Here is a 16,901-nt window from a genome sequence, read left to right as displayed (position 1 = left end):
TACTGCCAGCTTTGCTCCAGTGATGAGGAGGGAGGGGATGATGAGGTCACTGACTCCATGTGGGTGCCTGATAGGAGAGAGGAGGAGGAGGATGCACATCTCCAGGGGCCAGCTTAAGGGCAGCACACTGACTGCATCACACCGCAGAGCTCCGCATGTGCAGGGCGCTGCTGTCTCTGTGCCTTATTCCAAAAGTTCTTTGGTGTGGGCCTTTTTTGAGATGAGTGCATCAGATCCCACCACTGCTATTTGCAACATATGTCTCAAACGTATCTCGCGTGGCCAAAACATCCCCCGCTTGGGCACCACATGCTTGACCAGACATATGTCAACCTGCCATGCAGTTCGTTGGCAAGCGTACCTAAAAGACCCACACCAAAGAACAAGCGGACCTCTCCTTGCTCCTCATCAGCTGGGATCTCCAACCCCACTATACCTTCAGTCCTCTCTGAAACCAGCACTGAGAGGAATGAAGGTGTAGAATTAGGTGTGTCACAGCCAAGTACTTGCGGGCAATCTGCTATCGGTACACCGATTTCACATTGTACCAGGCAAATTTCCCTGCCCCAGCTGCTGCACCGCCGAAAGAAGTTCGCTCCCAGCCATCCACATGCCCAGCGGTTGAATGCTAGCTTGGCTAAATTGCTAGCATTTCAACTGCTGCCTTTTCAGTTGGTAGACTCTGCCCCCTCCTGTGAGTTTGTGGAATGTGCGGTTCCTCAGTGGCAGGTTCCCAGTTTCTCACGGAAGGTGATTCCGGCTCTCTCCCGGCATGTGGAAGGCAATGTCTTGACCTCACTGGACAGGGTGGTCAGCGGTAAGGTGCATATTACCGCTGACTCATGGTCCAGCAGGCATGGACAGGGACATTACCTATCTTTCACCGCGCACTGGGTGACTCTTCTGGCAGCTGGGAAGGATGCAGGACAGGGTCCAGTAGTGTTGGAGGTTGTTCCGCCACCACGCCTCCAAAATTCTACTAGTGGTAATTCTGCCACACCTCTCTCCTCCACCTCCTCCTCTTCTTCTTCCTCCATGGTCTCTTCCTGTGCTGATTTGTCCTCGGAACCAGCGGTGCTCCATAGGCGTTCAAGGGGCTACGCAAGCACGCAGGTAAAAAGATGCCATGCGGTGCATGAGCTGGTGTGCTTGGGGGACAGGAGCCACACTGGGACAGAGATTCTGTCAGCTCTGCAGGGGCAGGTTCAGAGGTGGTTGACACCATGCCAGCTTAAGCCAGGTATGGTGGTTTGCGACAATGGCACCAACCTCCTCTCTGCCCTCCGACAGGGACAACTGACCCATGTGCCCTGTTTGGCTCATGTCCTTAACTTAGTGGTGCAGCGGTTCTTGGGCAGGTATCTGGGCTTACAAGATGTCCTGAGGCAGGCCAGAAAAGTCTGTGTGCATTTCCGCAGGTCATATAATGCCAGTGCTCGGCTGGCTGACCTCCAAAAGGAATTTAACCTGCCCAAGAACCGCCTAATCTGTGACATGCCCACCAGGTGGAACTCAATGTTGGCCATGCTACAGCGGCTGCACACGCAGCAGAGGGCCATCAATGAGTACCTATGTGACTATGGCACCAGGACAGGGTCAGGGGACCTTGTTTTTTTTCTCCCCATGCCAGTGGGCTATGGTCAGGGATGCATGCACTGTCCTGTCACCATTTGAGGAGGCCACAAGGATGGTGAGCAGTGACAGCGCATGCATCAGTGACATTGTCCCTCTTGTCCACCTGTTGGAACACGCGCTGTGTGGAATAATGGACAGGGCACTTGAGGCAGAACACAGGGATAAAGAGGAGGACTTCCTTACCTCTCAAGTCCCCCTTTATCCAGACAGTGTTCCTGTGTGCCCGCCGATCACACAGGAAGAGGACAAGGAGGAGGAGGAGGATTGTGTCAGCATGGAGGTGGAGCCTGGCACTCAGCATCAGCAGCAGTCTTCAAGGGATCATTTATAGTCCGAAGAAACCCATGGACTTGTACGTGGCTGGGAGGAGGTGGCTCCGGATAATGCCTTAATGACCCAGAGGACTCTGGACCGAATGCTTCAGCAAACCTACGCTGCATGGCCTCCCTGATCCTGCAAAGCCTGCGGAAGGATCCTTGTATTCGTGGTATCAAGGGGAGGGATGGTTACCTGCTGGCAACCCTCCTTGATCCATGTTACAAGGGTAAGGTTGCGGACCTTATCTTGCCATCGCAGAGGGAGCAGAGGATGAAACATCTTCGGGAGGCCTTGCAGAAAGGTTTGTGCAACGCGTTTCCAGAGCCTGGGAGGTTACAATTTCCTGGTCCTCCTGGACAACATGTTGCTGAGGCTTCGGTCAGTCACAGAAGGAGCCATGGAGAAGGTGGCCGTCTGACCGATGCCTTCAGACAATTTTTTAGTCCGCAGCCCCAAGGTCTGATCGATTCCAGCAACCATCGCCAGCGTCTGATTCACATGGTGCAGGATTACCTAGGAGCAAGATCAGACTTGGACACCTTTCCCACCGAAAATCCTCTGGGTTACTGGGTCTTGAGGATTGATCACTGGCCAGAGCTTGCACAGTATGCAATTGAGCTACTGGCCTGTCCTGCATGCAGCGTTCTTTCGGAACGCACATTCAGTGCTGCTGGAGGCTTTGTAACCGATCACAGGGTGCGCCTGTCCACCGAATCGGTCGATCGGCTGACCTTCATAAAAATGAATCAGTCTTGGATCACCAGCTACCAAGCACCTGATGCTGATTTTATGTGAGATCCCTTCAAGACTGCCTATGCTGATGCTGAGTGACTATCCTTTTATGCTGAGTCACAATCCTCTTCCTCCTCAATTTTCATGCTGATAGCTTGTAAGAACATTTTTGGTTCTGGGCACCACCACCAGTGGCCAAGGCCCAATTTTTCTGCCCATATTTAACAGGGGCGTGTAATTACAATTTTTGATGCAATACTTTGCAGCAGGGCTCATTCCTGCACTCCAACTAGAGTATCTGTGAGGGGTTGCAGTGTTGTGGCACCAGCACCAGTGCCCAAGGCCCAAATTTTCAGCCCCTGTTCAACAGGGAAATGTAATTACAATTCTTGATATAATATTTCACAGCAGGGCCTGTTCCAGCGCCCACCAACAGTAACTGTGAGGGCTTACAGTGTTGTGGCAACACCACCACCACCAAAGGCCCAATTTTTCTGCCCCTGTTCAACAGGTGCATTTAATTACAATTCTTGATATAATATTTCACAGCAGGGCCCATTCTAGCTCCCACCAAGAGTAACCGTGAGGACTTACAGTGTTGTGGCAACACCACCACTACCAAAGGCCCAATTTTTCTGCCCCTGTTCAACAGGTGCATGTAATTACAATTCTTGATATAATATTTCACAGCAGGGCCCATTCTAGCTCCCACCAAGAGTAACTGTGAGGACTTACAGTGTTGTGGCACCAGCACCACCACCACCACCATCACAAAAGGCCCAATTTTTCTACCACTGTTCAACAATGGCATGTAATTACAATTCTTGATTTAATATTTCACAGCAGGGCCCGTTCCTGCGCCCACCAAGAGTAACTGTGAGGGCTTACAGTGTTGTGGCAACACCAACACCTAAGGCCCCAATTTCTGCAGAGTATATAGGACAGGCCCCTACTTTCAAATATCCAACTTACAAACAACTCCTACTTGCAAACGGAAGGAGACAACAGGAAGTGAGATTAAATCTACCCCTAGGAAGGGAAATTCTCTCCTGTAAGAGTTAATGTGTCTCCTCTTCACTGATGCTTTATCACCAATCCTTGTTTCACTAAAAACCCCAAATTTTTTTAAAAACATTTGTCATTGGGACAGAAAGTGAGGTGAAATTCATCTGAAGAGGTGCACAGACAGCAAAACAAATGTTACAGGGGTGATAACCCTTCCCTATGTTTTCCAAAAAGTTTAAAAATAGATTTTTTGGCTGGAGCTACACTTTTAAAATGTACCAGTTCAAAATTACAAACAGATTCTACTTAACAACAAACCTACAGTCCATCTTGTTTGCACCGCCTGTATATTGCTGGGGCAGGACCCGGGTCCCCAAACCCTTTTTAGGACAATAACTTGCATATTAGCCTTTAAAATTAGCACTTTTGATTTCAAACGTTCGAGTCCCATAGATTTTAATGGGATTCTAAAGTTCGCGCAAACTTTTCGGTCCGTTCGCAGGTTCTGGTGCGAACCGAACCGGGGGGTGTTCGGCTCATCCCTACTATACACCATTATTTACCATGTTCAGTGAGTAAATAATACTCAAACACAAATAATATGTTAGCTTTGTTTCCAGGTCAAAACAGCATTTTTACGGCATTGAGGATGATATAATTGGTATATTGTGACTATGGCTAGTTTAATATACTCATATTTTAATTTCAGAACAAATATATATGAAACTATATGAAACTATATAAACTATGAAACTATTCTTGCAAATATTTTAATGAGAAAGCAGCCGTCTGTCTGTCTATCCATGCATATGTTTGTTTACTGTCTCCATACATTTTTAACACATTTGGTACTACAGACAATAAGTAGAGTGGAAGTAAGTACTATTCAAATCAGGCCATATTCCCCATTAATCTCTGCATTAATTGTCTCCTAGCAAGCATGAGAAATAGATCAGAAACATTAATAATTCTGTGCGTTCACCATTTGTCATTCCCATGTCACACATTTTTAAATGCAATGTAGGAAATGCAGCTCTGAATTGCAAAGTTATGCAGTGAATCAAGAGTTAAGATAAGTCTATTACTGAATTTTGTCACTTTGTCAACAATCTAATGACCATCAATAATAGTTGAATAAGAATTGATGGAGAGAGAGATTTAATTAACCCTTGTGTCAGCAGCTCAGCATTGCTGCCTGTTTGTGTGGTAATGGAGCGACTCTGTAAAACGTCTCTTGAGCATACGCCGTCTCAGAGAACTCCAAGAGAAAATAAAGCTGTTTTATTCATCAGCAAGCCCTTGCACTGCCATTCCAATAACTTCACGTGAAGGCAACCAGATCTCTGGTCCAAAGCCCTCACATACCAAATCATCCAGCAGCAAGATTTATATGTTGTGTCATTGTGTCTATTAACACAGCATTTCAGGGCCCATTTGTAAATTATACACAGTTTATTCATAAATGTTCCCTCAAACAAAGCCCTGGCAATGGCCTCTATATAATGCTGCGGGGGTTTTTAGAAATTCATAGTACGTAAGGAAAAATTTGCCCCTAAAGTGTTTTATTCAGTGACAAAAGAAATTGAAGGGAAAAGAGAATTTATTGATCATGCAATAGAACAAAAGAAGTAAAAACCATGTGTCATGGGCCAGCATGCCCTGCTAGCTTTCAGAATATATCCTTATTTTTTTCTGGAAGTCTAATAAATAGACCTAGCTGCTAAGGCAGTACAAAAAAAATCGAATCTTGCTCACAAGCCTTCTCTATTTTGGATAGTGAGAAAGGGTCAGATCAGGGGTAACTAACCTTGCTACTGTTACATTGGCACATGGAATTTCCAATATGTCCCCATACCTCCATAATCAGACCATCAAAATCACCATCATTACCATGTCTTCTCCCTGGGATTGAGATGTGCTGGTGCTGTTTCTTTAGCCTGCCTAAAAGGGGCCTGGATCTAGACCATGAACTTAGGTATGTGTGCAACTGGATTTGAAACTGTCACTTTCCGGAGGCAGGATGGAGTCCTAGTTGGTGCTCGTCAACTCTCTTGAAGAAGAAGGGGTATAGGCTGGAGTGCCAGTTGGTGCTGGTTGACTCTCCTGCAGAAGAAGGGACATAGGATGGAGTCCATGTCGGTGCTGGTTGACTCTCTTGCAGATGAAGGGTTATGGGATGGAGTGCCAGTTAGTACTGGTTGACTCTCCTGCAGAAGAAGGGGTATAGGATGGAGTCCCTGTTAGTACTGGTTAACTCTCCTGAAAAAGAAGGGGGATAGGATGGCGTCTCTGGTAGTACTGGTTGACTCTCCTGCAGAAGAAGGGGCATAGGATGGTGTCCCAGTTAGTGCTGGTTGATGCTCCTGCAGAAGAAGGGGCATATTATGGAGTCTCAGTTATTGCTGGTTTACTCTCCTGCAGAAGAAGGGGCATAGGATGGAGTTCCAGTTGGTGCTGGTTGACTCTCCTGCAGAAGAAGGGCATAGAATGGAGTACCAAATGGTGCTGGTTGAATCTCCTATAGGAATGTGGTTGCTACTGGTGATGTCTAATATAGAATTTTAATACAGGAGTGTCGGTCGTGATTTAAAGGTCCTTTTTCTGTGCAGTGATGTTTGAAGTACTAGAGTTCTGTTTTAACATGGAGCATCTGTAGGCCTAACCTGCTCTCCCATGGAGTAATAAACTCCTTTTTTTTAATTGAATTTCATTTTTTTTTTACTTTACTTAAAAATGACTGCTGCCGCTTCTGTTCACATTTCCCATTATTCCCTGAGATTATATAAATCTACTTTGTATTCACAAAATGCCTTTAAAAATCCCAACCATGGCACAACATGCCTGAGTTTGTATGTTCTCCCTGTACCTGTGTGGGTTTCCTCCTACACTGCCGGTAGATTAATTGGCTCCTGTCTAAATTGGCCCTAGTATGTGTACGTATGAATGTGAGTTAGGCCTGGTTCACACCAGTGCGGCTTTGAAAACAGCACAATTTCAAAGCTGCAGATTAGTGCAATTTGGACCTCAGATTTCATTGCGACTTAATTTAACAGAAGTCTATGCAAGCCACAATGAAATTGCAAACAAGTAGTGCAGGAACCTTTTTCTGAGTCGCAATGATTTGAACCATTCCATTGCAATAGGGTGCGACTTGTCATGCAATTTTGAACTGTCAAATCACATGACAAATTACACTGGTGTGAACCAGGGCTTAGAGGCCTTATATTGCCCGAGGTGGTCGGCTTTGGTCTGGCAGTGATCAGAGATGAGGGGGAGGCCATCCATTCGTGCCCCCCCCCCCTCGCGATCGCTCCCAGCCAGTGAGAATCGTCCCCTGCCTCTGTGTAGTACACAGAGGCAGGGGATGTGATGTCATCTCTCCTCGGCTCAGCAGTTTCCGTTCCGGCGCCGAGGAGAGAAGACATCTGAGTGAGTTGCACAACACTACACCTCACAGTAGAACATGCCAGGCATACTTTACACCCCCGATTCCCCCCCCCCCGATCGCCCCCCAATCACCCCTCCCCCCCCCCCCGTCACACTGACACCAAGTAGTTTTTTGTTTTTTTTTTCTGATTACGGCATGGTGTCAGTTTGTGACAGTTAGTGTGTTAGGGCAGTGAGTGTTAGCCCCCTTTAGGTCTAGGATACCCCCCTAACCCCCCCTAATAAAGTTTTAACCCCTTGATCACCCCCCCGTCACCAGTGTCGCTAAGCGATCATTTTTCTGATCGCTGTATTAGTGTCACTGATGACGCTAGTTAGGGAGGTAAATATTTAGGTTCGCTGTCAGCGTTTTATAGCGACAGGGACCCCCATATACTACCTAATAAATGTTTTAACCCCTTGATTGCCCCCTAGTTAACCCTTTCACCACTGATCACCGTATAACCGTTACGGGTGACGCTGGTTAGTTCGTTTATTTTTTATAGTGTCAGGGCACCTGCCGTTTATTACCGAATAAAGGTTTAGCCCCCTGATTGCCCGGCAGTGATATGCGTCACCCCAGGCAGCGTCAGATTAGCGGCAGTACCGCTAACACCCACGCACGCAGCATACGCCACTCTTAGTGGTATAGTATCTGAACGGATCAATATCTGATCCGATCAGATCTATACTAGCGTCCCCAGCAGTTTAGAGTTCCCAAAAACGCAGTGTTAGCGGGATCAGCCCAGATACCTGCTAGCACCTGCGTTTTGCCCCTCCGCCCGGCCCAGCCCACCCAAGTGCAGTATCGATCGATCACTGTCACTTACAAAACACTAAACGCATAACTGCAGCATTCGCAGAGTCAGGCCTGATCCCTGCGATCGCAAACAGTTTTTTTGGTAGCGTTTTGGTGAACTGGCAAGCACCAGCCCCAAGCAGCATCAGGTTAGTGCCAGTAGTGCTAACACCCACGCACGCACCGTACACCTCCCTTAGAGGTATAGTATCTGAACGGATCAATATCTGATCCGATCAGATCTATACTGGCGTCCCCAGCAGTTTAGGGTTCCCAAAAACGCAGTGTTAGTGGGATCAGCCCAGATACCTGCTAGCACCTGCGTTTTGCCCCTCCGCCCGGCCCAGCCCAGCCCACCCAAGTGCAGTATCGATCGATCACTGTCACTTACAAAACACTAAACGCATAACTGCAGCGTTCGCAGAGTCAGGCCTGATCCCTGCGATCGCTAGCAGTTTTTTTGGTAGCGTATTGGTCAACTGGCAAGCGCCAGCGGCCTAGTACACCCCGGTCATAGTCAAACCAGCACTGCAGTAACACTTGGTGACATGGCGAGCCCCATAAGTGCAGTTCAAGCTGGTGAGGTGGCAAGCACATGTAGTGTCCTGCTGCCACCAAAAAGACAAACACAGGCCCGCCGTGCCCATAATGCCCTTCCTGCTGCATTCGCCAATCCTAATTGGGAACCCACCGCTTCTGCAGCGCCCGTACTTCCCCGATTCACATCCCCAACCAAATGCAGTCGGTTGCATGAGAGGCATTTTCTTTATGTCCTCCCGAGTACCCCTACCCAACGAACCCCCCCAAAAAAGATGTTGTGTCTGCAGCAAGCGCGGATATAGGCGTGACACCTGCTATTATTGTCACTCCTGTCCTGACAATCCTGGTCTTTGCATTGGTGAATGTTTTGAACGCTACCAAACACTAGTTGAGTATTAGCGTAGGGTACAGGATTGCACAGACTAGGCACACTTTCACAGGGTCTCCCAAGATGCCATCGCATTTTGAGAGACCCGAACCTGAAACCGGTTACAGTTATAAAAGTTACAGTTACAAAAAAAAGTGTAAAAAAAAAAAAAAAAAAACCACAAACAAAAATATAAAATAAAAAAAAATAGTTGTTTTATTGTTCTCTCTCTCTCTATTCTCTCTCTATTGTTTTGCTCTTTTTTACTGTATTCTATTCTGCAATGTTTTATTCTTATTATGTTTTATCATGTTTGCTTTTCAGGTATGCAATTTTTTTATACTTTACCGTTTACTGTGCTTTATTGTTAACCATTTTTTTGTCTTCAGGTACGCCATTCACGACTTTGAGTGGTTATACCAGAATGATGCCTGCAGGTTTAGGTATCATCTTGGTATCATTCTTTTCAGCCAGCGGTCGGCTTTCATGTAAAAGCAATCCTAGTGGCTAATTAGACTCTTTTACAAGCAGTGGGAGGGAATGCCCCCCCCCCCCCACCATCTTCCGTGTTTTTCTCTGGCTCTCCTATCTCAACAGGGAACCTGAGAATGCAGCCGGTGATTCAGCCAGCTGACCATAGAGCTGATCAGAGACCAGAGTGGCTCCAAACAACTCTATGGCCTAAGAAAGCGGAAGCTACGAGCATTTTATGACTTAGATTTCGCCGGATGTAAACAGCGCCATTGGTAAATTGGGGAAGCATTTTATCACACCGATCTTGGTGTGGTCAGATGCTTTGAGGGCAGAGGAGAAATCTAGGGTCTAATAGACCCCAATTTTTTCAAAAAAGAGTACCTATCACTACCTATTGCTATCATAGGGGATATTTACATTCCCTGAGATAACAATAAAAATGATTAAAGAAAAAAAAATAAAAGGAACAGTTTAAAAATAAGATAAAAAAGCAAAAAAATAATAAAGAAAAAAAAAAAAAAAAAAAAGCACCCCTGTCCCCCCTGGTCTCGCGCTAAGGCGAACGCAAGCGTCGGTCTGGCGTCAAATGTAAACAGCAATTGCACCATGCATGTGAGGTATCACCGCGAAGATCAGATCGAGGACAGTAATTTTAGTAGTAGACCTCCTCTGTAAATCTAAAGTGGTAACCTGTAAAGGCTTTTAAAGGCTTTTAAAAATGTATTAATTTTGTTGCCACTGCACGTTTGTGCGCAATTTTAAAGCATGTCATGTTTGGTATCCATGTACTCGGCCTAAGATCATCTTTTTTATTTCATCAAACATTTGGGCAATATAGTGTGTTTTAGTACATTCAAATTTAAAAAAGTGTGTTTTTTCCCCAAAAAATGCGTTTGAAAAATCGCTGCGCAAATACTGTGTGAAAAAAAAAAAATGAAACACCCACCATTTTAATCTGTAGGACATTTGCTTTAAAAAAATATATAATGTTTGGGGGTTCAAAGTAATTTTCTTGCAAAAAAAAAAATTTTTTTCATGTAATCAAAAAGTGTCAGAAAGGGCTTTGTCTTCAAGTGGTGATGTGTGACATAAGCTTCTAAATGTTGTGCATAAAATGCCAGGACAGTTCAAACCCCCCCAAATTACCCCATTTTGGAAAGTAGACACCCCAAGCTATTTGCTGAGAGGCATGTCGAGTCCATGGAATATTTTATATTGTGACACAAGTTGCGGGAAAGAGACAAATTTTTTTTTTTTTTTTTTTGCACAAAGTTTATTTTTTTTATTTATTTATTTCAGGTACTTATATAGCGCCATCAATTTACGCAGCGCTTTACATATACATTGTACATTCACATCAGTCCCTACCCTCAAGGAGCTTACAATCTAAGGTTCCTAACTCACATTCATACATACTAGGGACAATTTAGACAGGATCCAATTAACCTACCAGCATGTCTTTGGAGTGTGGGAGGAAACCAGAGTACCCGGAGGAAACCCACGCAGGCACAGGGAGAACATGCAAACTCCAGGCAGGTAGTGTCGTGGTTGGGATTCGAACCAGCGACCCTTCTTACTGCTAGGCGAGAGTGCTACCACTACACCACTGTGCTGCCCAAAAAGTTGTCACTAAATGATATATTGCTCAAACATGCCATGGGAATATGGGAAATTACACCCCAAAATACATTCTGTTGCTTCTCCTGAGTATGGGGATACCACATGTGTGGGACTTTTTGGAAGCCTAGCCGCGCACGGGACCCCAAAATCCAAGCACCGCCTTCAGGTTTTCTAAGGGCGTAAATTTTTGATTTCACTCTTCACTGCCTATCACAGTTTCGGAGGCCATGGAATGCCCAGGTGGCAACCCCCCCCCCCCCAAATGACCCCATTTTGGAAAGTAGATACCCCAAGCTATTTGCTGAGAGGCATAGTGAGTATTTTGCAGACCTCACTTTTTGTCACAAAGTTTTGAAAATTGAAAAAAGAAAAAAAAATTTTCTTGTCTTTCTTCATTTTCAAAAACAAATGAGAGCTGCAAAATACTCACCATGCCTCTAAGCAAATAGCTTGGGGTGTCTACTTTCCAAAATGGGGTCATTTGGGGGGGGGTTTGTGCCACCTGGGCATTCCATGGCCTCCGAAACTGTGATAGGCAGTGAAGAGTGAAATCAAAAATTTACACCCTTAGAAATCCTGAAGGCGGTGATTGGTTTTCGGGGCCCCGTACGCGGCTAGGCTCCTCAAAAGTCCCACACATGTGGTATCCCCATACTCAGGAGAAGCAGCTAAATGTATTTTGGGGTGCAATTCCACATATGCCCATGGCCTGTGTGAGCAATATATCATTTAGTGACAACTGTGCAAAAAAAAAAAAAAAAAAAATTGTCAATTTCCCGCAACTTGTGTCAAAATATAAAATATTCCATGGACTCAACATGTCTCAAAGCAAATAGCTTGGGGTGTCTACTTTCCAAAATGTGGTCATTTGGGGGGGGGGGGGTTATGCCATCTGGGCATTTTATGGCCTTCAAAACTGTGATAGGTAGTGAAGAGTGAAATCAAAAATTTACGCCCTTAGAAATCCTGAAGGCAGTGATTGTTTTTCGGGGCCCCGTACGCGGCTAGGCTCCCAAAAAGTTCCACACATGTGGTATCCCCGTACTCAAGAGAAGCAGCTGAATATATTTTGGGGTGCAATTCCACATATGCCCATGGCCTGTGTGAGCAATATATCATTTAGTGACAACTTTTTGTAATTTTTTTTTTTTTTTTTGTCATTATTCAATCACTTGGGACAAAAAAAATGAATATTCAATGGGCTCAACATGCCTCTCAGCAATTTCCTTGGGGTGTCTACTTTCAAAAATGGGGTCATTTGTGGGGGTTTTGTACTGCCCTGCCATTTTAGCACCTCAAGAAATTACATAGGCAGTCATAAATTAAAGGCTGTGTAAATTCCAGAAAATGTACCCTAGTTTGTAGGCGCTATAACGTTTGCGCAATCCAATAAATATACACTTATTGACATTTTTTTTAACAAAGACACGTGGCCGAATAGATTTTGGTCTAAATGTATGACTAAAATTGAGTTTATTAGATTTTTTTATAACAAAAAGTAGAAAATATCATTTTTTTTTCAAAATTTTCGGTCTTTTTCCGTGTATAGCGCAAAAAATAAAAAGGGCAGAGGTGATCAAATACCATCAAAAGAAAGCTCTATTTGTGGGAAGAAAAGGACGCAAATTTCGTTTGGGTACAGCATTGCATGACCGCGCAATTAGCAGTTAAAACGACGCAGTGCCAAATTGTAAAAAGTGCTCTGGTCAGGAAGGGGGTAAATCCTTCCAGGGCTGAAGTGGTTAATTGAACAAGCTGAAGTTAGAAACTGATTAGCTATCATCCAGAGCTGCACCAGATTTTGCACTCTCAATTTTTAGTAAATCAACCCCAGGGCATCTAAGAAGATAGCATTTTTGATTCCCTTGCTGTTAGTGGGACTCATAAGCCAACCATTTTTGCGGTGATTCTACCCCTCATCAATAACCGCCAAGCTGCACAACTCTGTCAGTCTTTTTACCTCCGTTACCTCCGGCGGAAGCACTATTACGGCTTGGAACTTCTGGCCTGTATGTTCCTGCCCACCATCATGTCATGCTATGCCTAAAGGGTTTGTAAACCTTCGTGTTTTTTCACCTTAATGCGTCCTATGCATTAAGGTGAAAAAACTTCTGACACTGACCGGCCCCCCAGCCCCCTGTTTTACTCACCTGAGCCCGTACATTCCTTCTGTTGTCTCGGCTCTTGATTGGATAGATTGATAGCAGCGCAGTCATTGGCTCCCGCTGCTGTCAATCAAATCCAGTGACGTGGGCGCTCAGGGGCGGGGCCGAGTCCTGCATTCTGTGTGAATGTACACAGAGGCAGGATTCGGGAGCATGCCCACATGGGTGTTCACCTTAGGAGAGCCTTCTTCAATGTGGACACTCGATGTGGGGAGGAGCTACCAGTGCCGGCGGGGGACAACCCCTTTAAGGACACAGTGGGGTTGATTTACTAAAACTGGAGAGTACAAAGTCTGGTGCAGCTCTGCATAGAAACCAATCAGCTTCTAGTTCATTTTGTCAAAACTTAATTGAACAAGCTGAAGTTAGGAGCTGACTGGCTACCATGCACAGTTGTACCAGATTTTGCACACTCCATTTTTAGTAAATCAAACCTATTGCAATCCTAGACAATTGGCCTAAGAAGTAAACAAATATAAAAATGACAGCGTTGATACCTTTGAAAACAATTGGCAACAATAGTAACCATTGTCATCCGTTAGTGATGGTACATCCAAAATTTTGAGCTGTCACCAGAAGCAGATTAGAGCGAAAATCAACTAATGAATGCTCCTTTTCTGCTGACGCCTGTATCAGAAGGGTTTTCCTTACTTTGACGAGATTTCCTGTTACTTTCTACGCACTGCATCTTTGGATCAGAAGTAAAGGTAATAACCCCCAATAAGACACAGATTTCAAAGACTATCAAAAACAAACAAAAAACTGGTAAACATGATATGACGCTGCTTGAGCAGCAAGAAATAGGGGCTATTTGTGTTCTCAAAATAGCAAACTAAATTACAGCAAAGTGGTAAATTGACTCACCAAAGGTGGTAAATACAATTAGCTGTGCCACCTGCTTCATACAAATAGTACATTTGAAATAGTTATATGCAATATTTCATATCCAACTGACCAAAAACAAAAATCATATACACTACTGTGCAAAAGTTTTAGGCAGATGTGAAAAAAATGCTGTATATTAACCACTTAAATACTGGACAATTTCACCCCCTTTCTGCCCAGGTCAATTTTCAACACTGTCACACTTTAAATGACAGTCATGCAACTCAATATCCATATTAATTTGTTATCATTTTTTTTGGACAGATAGAGCTTTCCTTTTGGTGGTATTTAATCACCACTTTTTTTTTTTTTTTTTTTTTAAACAAATGAAAAAAGACCGAAGATTTTGTAAAAAAAAACATTAGTCTTAGTTTCTGTTATAACATTTTGCAAATAAGTGATTTTTCTTTTTCACTGATGTGTGCTGATGGATCTGCACTGATGGGTGCTGATGAGTCTGCACTGATGAGGAGGCTCTGAAGAGTCTGCACTGATGGGCTCTGATGAGGCGGCACTGATGAGGAGACACTGATGAGGCTGCACTGATGGGCACTGATAAGCTGCACTGATGGGCACTGATAAGCTGCACTGATGGGCACTGATAACCTGCTCTGATGGGCACTGATGAGGCTGCATTGATGATCAGTGCTCTGATTATCAGTGTAAACAATGTATTTACGGTGCCCTGTCAGACTTGGCAGTTACCGGGATTTCTTTCCTCACACAGAGTGTGAGGAAAGGAATGGTAATAACCAGTAAGTCTGTTTACATATGACCAGCTGTGATTGGACACAGGTGATCGCATGGTAAAGAGCTGCTGTGATTGGCCCTTTACCGCGATCATCTGTGTACAAAGGGGTGTGTGGGAGGTGTAGACATGGGAGAAGATCGATGGACGTCCTCCCAAAACTGGAGAGCCGTGCTGTAGCAGTCTGTCAGCTATTACGCGGTCGGGAAGCAGTTAAGAATGCTTTCAGAAATAGAAGTTATAGTAGCGGAAAGTAAATGAACAGAACAGAAATCCAAATCTAAACAATATTTGGTGTGACCACCCTTTGGCTTCAAAACAGCATCTTTTCTTCTAGGAATACTTGCACAATGTTTTTGAAGGAACTCAGCAGATAGTTTGTGTCAAGCATCTTGGAGAACTAACCACAGATCTTCCGTGGATGTAGACTGTCTCAGATTCTTCTGTCCCTTCATGTAATCCCAGACAGACTTGATGATTAGGGATGAGCTTCGTGTTCGAGTCGAACCCATGTTCGACTCGAACATTGTGTGTTCGATCGTTCACCGAATTGCGTACGATATGGGCCGTTCGCGCCCATAATTCACTGCGGCATCGCAGTGCATTGCTGGCTGATGATTGGCCAAGCATGCAATATGACCCGCATGCTTGGCCCATCACAGCGCCATCTGTAGAGAGAGCTGTAATTGGCCAAAGCCAGGGTGGCTTTGGCCAATTATGGCTCAGGGGGTTTAGTACACGCCCCACACTATATAAAGCCGCCTGCACGGCGGTCCTGTGTAGTGTGTTCCGGCGTTGAGAGACAGAGAGACAGTGTCATTTGATTTAAGTTAGATAGATTGGGCAGGACAATCAGTCAGTTAGCTGCACTTACAGTGTATTGTGTATATATATGCATCCCAGGCGTTGTATGTATATATATATATATATATATATATATATATATATATATATATATATACACCGTATTCAGTTTAGCTAGATCCATTCCTGTTATTATCTTCCAACTGACAGGCAGGCTTGTGTTGTTACAGTATTTACAGCTACCTGAAGAAAATTGCTGGTGTTCTTCTGATCCTATTAGTTCCACAGTCAGGCAGCTAGACTATTTACAGTTAGTGTAGTGCGTCCTCCTCACAGTGTTCAGCTAAAGCTACAAGTTAGTTTAGTGTGACCTCTGCACAGTGTTCAGCTAAAGCTACAAGCTAGTGTAGTGCGACCTCTGCACAGTGTTCAGCTAAAGCTACAAGTTAGTGTAGTGCGTCCTCTGAACTGTGTTCAGCTAAAGCTACAAGTTAGTGTAGTGCACAGTGTTCAGCTAAAACTACAAGTTAGTGTAGTGCGTCCTCCTCACAGTGTTCAGCTAAAGCTACAAGTTAGTGTAGTGCGACCTCTGCACAGTGTTCAGCTAAAGCTACAAGTTAGTGTAGTGCACAGTGTTCAGCTAAAGCTACAAGTTAGTGTAGTGCATCCTCCTCACAGTGTTCAGCTAAAGCTATAAGTCAGGGTAGTGCGACCTCTGCACAGTGTTCAGCTAAAGCTACAAGTTAGTGTAGTGCGTCCTCTGAACAGTGTTCAGCTAAAGCTACAAGTTAGTGTAGTGCACAGTGTTCAGCTAAAGCTACAAGTTAGTGTAGTGCGTCCTCCTCACAGTGTTCATCTAAAGCTACAAGTTAGTGTAGTGTGTCCTCCTCACAGTGTTCAGCTAAAGCTACAAGTTAGTGTAGTGCGACCTCTGCACAGTGTTCAGCTAAAGCTACCTGTAGAAGGTTGGTGGTGTTTTCCTGATCCCATCACTACCGCAGGCAGCTACATTATTTTAACATTAGTGTAGTGCGTCCTCTGCACAGTGCTCAGCTAAAGCTATCTGTAGAAGGTTGGTGGTGTTTTCCTGATCCTATCACTACCGCAGGCAGCTACATTATTTACACGTTAGTGTAGTGCGTCCTCTGCATAGTGTTCAGCTAAAGCTACAAGTTAGTGTAGTGCGTCCTCTGAACAGTGTTCAGCTAAAGCTACAAGTTAGTGTAGTGCACAGTGTTCAGCTAAAGCTACAAGTTAGTGTAGTGCGTCCTCCTCACAGTGTTCATCTAAAGCTACAAGTTAGTGTAGTGCGTCCTCCTCACAGTGTTCAGCTAAAGCTACAAGTTAGTGTAGTGCCACCTCTGCACAGAGTTCAGCTAAAGT

The sequence above is a fragment of the Aquarana catesbeiana genome, linkage group LG08 (assembly GCF_042186555.1).
Source record: "Aquarana catesbeiana isolate 2022-GZ linkage group LG08, ASM4218655v1, whole genome shotgun sequence".
NCBI lineage: Eukaryota > Metazoa > Chordata > Amphibia > Anura > Ranidae > Aquarana > Aquarana catesbeiana.
The sequence above is the reverse complement of the archived record's forward strand: the minus strand, read 5'-3'. Positions refer to the sequence as shown.